Source organism: Chiloscyllium plagiosum, unplaced genomic scaffold, assembly GCF_037043375.1.
Source record: "Chiloscyllium plagiosum isolate Xiang-an unplaced genomic scaffold, Cpla_swu_hap1 HiC_scaffold_44, whole genome shotgun sequence".
In the NCBI taxonomy this organism is placed as follows: domain Eukaryota; kingdom Metazoa; phylum Chordata; class Chondrichthyes; order Orectolobiformes; family Hemiscylliidae; genus Chiloscyllium; species Chiloscyllium plagiosum.
In genome coordinates this window covers 43,733,771-43,737,638 of record NW_028270182.1, presented here as the reverse complement: position 1 = coordinate 43,737,638, position 3,868 = coordinate 43,733,771, and the positions used below count along the sequence as shown (strand labels likewise).

At 40.0% G+C, this 3,868-nt stretch overlaps 1 non-coding gene across 1 annotated transcript; it reads right to left on the bottom strand.

The window, feature by feature from the left end:
- Nucleotides 1-1,983: 1,983 nt before the first annotated feature.
- Nucleotides 1,984-2,065, bottom strand: trnas-uga (transfer RNA serine (anticodon UGA)). The gene has a single exon. It is a non-coding gene; the product is annotated as a tRNA-Ser (tRNA).
- Nucleotides 2,066-3,868: the final 1,803 nt, after the last annotated feature.

Sequence of the window (3,868 nt, the reverse complement as noted above, 5' to 3'; positions counted from 1 at the left end):
ACCTAGCAAAAAGAATTGCGTCCCTGTGTGTTGCAATGATTCTGAGTATTAATTAAGCCCCCCTCACTGTAGTTAATTTCCATTTTAATCACTGCCAACCTTCTTCAAAGCAAAGCACGCACTTGCTTTTTCAGACTTCCTATATCCCGCTTTCATCCCGCTTTTTACCCAATCAGATTTCTGACTTTACAAACTACGTCATAACAGGTTGACAACTGCAGAATGAGCTTTGTTCCGTTCTCCACTGATGTTGATGGTAGTAATCCAGCATATTCGAGTAGGACTTGAGGCACTTGCGGGTGGTGTATTCGCGGCATTTTGGCTTCTTTTTTTCATTTTCGGTCTACTATTTCGAGTTCATTGCGCAGACTTCTGAAGAAGACTTTTTGGAGTCGAAATGGTAACTGTGTTTTCTCTCGCAAGACAGACGTAGCTTTATTTCTGTTCTCTTATAAATTGATCTTCTGATCTTTGCATGTGAAATAGGGTGCATTATTATTGCTCGGTTTTAGTTTCAAAATCAAGAGAAACATGAAGCAGAGAATATCAAAGAACACAAAGGTCTGAGTTATTAAGATAATGTTTGCAGCAATGATGGGCATGAAGGTCAAATTAAGATAACAGTTCAAGAACATTTAGTCTGTGGAAGTGGTATGTGACTTTAGTTCCAAATATATGTTTCCGTTCTTCCAGGACATCTTGTTGACTCCCCGAAAACATTGATTGTTTTCTGTATTCACTTTGTTTCACGACATCTGTCTTCTGGTCGACCAGGGACAACTTGAATTTGCGTCTGCATTGAATACGATTTCGCTCTTTCTTTCGAGAAGCAAACCTGTGCATTATGTACCACTGACCATGCTGATGGCTAAGAAGTTCAAAATGAATTACGGTTTATGGATCGTGAGCAAGAATGAAGTGATCCACTTGCGAACAGATGTCACCACGCCCTATTCCTACATCGGGCCTGAACGGTCCATTGGCAGAGTCTGCAGACAGGAAATGTTTAAGTGACTAGTCCTTTGTTCAGTTAGATTTGATACCACTGGTAGTGCTGTTTTGGTGCAGAAATGTGTCAACATCTCTGATGTTAGAGTCAAAATTTAAGTCACATCTACTCCATGGAGTGTCTTCTCATATCGGAACATGCTGACATGGAAACATTCAGCTCTGATAGCAAATGTTTTCTCATTAAGCTGGGAGTATGTTTATCTAAGCAATCCAGACAGCCAGGATGAATAATTGGCATTTGGTTCTTCAAGCTGAACTCTCCACACCAACTGCTCCAACGAAGGCCGTGGATAAGTTCCCCATCAATTATTTTGGTCAATTTTAGCCTCAACAACAACCTATTGTTCTGAACAAAGCTACACCACAAGCAAAGGGTCAAGTCTGATTTTCATCGTTAATTTTCAATTTCAGTTCTTAATGCACAGTTTCTTACGAATGTGGAGAGCAGAAGACCGTTAACATTCCATTTCTAATATTTCCAGAAAATTCTCCTCCGCTGATATCGCCTTGCCTTTCACATCACAAGCCAGGAACCTGGATCAGTCGAGTTCCTTTCCACACATGGAGCTGTTTTTTTTTTTCGAATTCATTGACTGCTGATATAATAGATTATTGGCCTTGAGAGTCAGCTGTAAATTAGGTTGAACCTTCTCAGCTTGACTTTCAACTGATCCTTAAAAGAAAATCATCACCTGCAGGTAATTGTATTGCATTGCTTCTTGTTTTGCTGAATTCCACCCCCCGAACATCCAAATTTCACGATAGTTCGACAAATGCGTTGAAACTGATTCGTGTTGGAAGTTGGTGGCTTTTTGTGTCTCGACATATAATTTATTCAATTAGATGACTGGGGCAGTCTTGAAATTACTTCGGATTCTTCACAGTTGAAAATTTACTTTCGATTGAATGCAAAGCTCAAGCTCCACGAAAACCAAATCCTGCAAAGGAATTAATGACTTTTAAAAGATTGTACGCTGTGAACAGGATTCGAACCTGCGCAGGGAGACCCCAGTGGATTTCAAATCCAACGCCTTAACCTCTCGGCCATCACAGCTATGGCAAGATGGCCAATTTTAATAGTAAAACAACTGAATTCATTTGTTGGAAGAACAAATTGTCAAGACCCAAAGATTTCGCAAAATCCTTTGCAGAGACCCAGACGAACGTTACCTTAGCAGATTGACAGGCTTTCACCGCAAACTAGATTCTGACACAGCTGAAGTTGTGGGAATGATTCTTCGTCGAATTATAGAGTCACGGATGTACACCACACGAAGAGAGGATCATTGTCTCACTGCGTCCGATCGATATTGACTCAATTTCTCATCATCTGGTGCCAAATTAGATATGCTGTTGTGTTTTAATATTCATCGAAATATGGTATTAGAAAAATTGATGCTAAGTCCATAAACACTAGCTACATTCGTAAAAAAAATCGGAATTAGAAAGAATGCAGAACCAATTTACAGGAATAGATCCAGCAACTAATCCGTAAGTTCTGACATCAGGTAATGAACTTGTGAGCACAAGAGAGGAAGATTAACCGAAGATTAGGAACTTGAAATCGTCTTGACGGAATTATTTGCAAAGTTTTTGCGGTTGTTCTAGAGTCATCAAGTCGTTGAACAATACAACACGGAAAGTGGCCTTTCTTTCCAACATGACCATGGTGGACAGTTATCCTAAATTAATAGGTCCCATTAGCCAACATTTGGCCCACATCCCTCTAAACCTTGTTACTCATATATCCATCCAGATGCCATTCAATGTTACAGTTGCACCAGTCTCCAACAATTTCTCTGGCAGCTCATTCTGGACACGTCTGAAAAGGTTGCCCCTGACGTCCCTTTTAAATCCTTACCCACTAATTTTAAACCGATGTTTTCTAAATTTTGACATCCTCACCAGCCGGAAAACACCTTGACGAGTTAACCTATCCATGTCCCTCATGATTTAATAAATAGCAACGATTTGACTTTATCATACTTGTCAGGAGGCAAATGTGTGGAGATTATTTGTCGAAGGTTTGAAGTAGAAAGTCTAATGTACAGATTTTTAGAAATGCATCTTGGAGAAGTTTATAATAAGTCATTGAAGTCTAGTAGCAGTTGTAGAAGTCTGTTGTGAAAGCTGCAATAGGATTTCAGGGCACGAGAACGAAGCATTATTTCCAATGTATGGTGGCTCAGTTCGACCGCACTTGGACTACAGTATGAGGAATTATAACCCTCAATTTAGGAAAGATACTAATGCCATATGAGGACTATCATGAATGGTGATTAGCCTTGATATCATGGATGAACGTTAGTCTTCTGAATTGAAATTGGGCAAATCCCGCCTTTTTAAAAACAGTTTCAAAACAAGAGAGGTAACCTCATTGAGAGTTGCAAAATATTTGAAGAGATAAACAGGGTGGTGCAATTAAATTTTGTTCCCTCATTGGTGAATCTGGAAGCAGGAGAGGACAATTTCAAAATGAAGCATTGTGATTTATGACCAGGATACGAACTATTGATTTTTGTCTTAGCCTTGAGAAGTCTCGCTATTCAGCACTACAGTGATCCTTGGATATTTGGTCTTTGAATGCATCACTATCAGCCTGACCTGCCGACACTTACTGCATCACTATAGACCTGACCCCTCACACTTCCCGCCTTAATATCAGCGTGAACCCCTTAAACTTACTGCATCACTATCCATCTGGCGCACTCACATTTACTGCGCCACTTTCATTTTGAGACCCTCATTTTGACTGCATCACTATCAGCCTGACTGCCAAACACTTACTTTGTCACTATCAGTCACGCCCTTACACTTTCTATGTTACTATCACCATTAATCCTTACACTTACTGTGT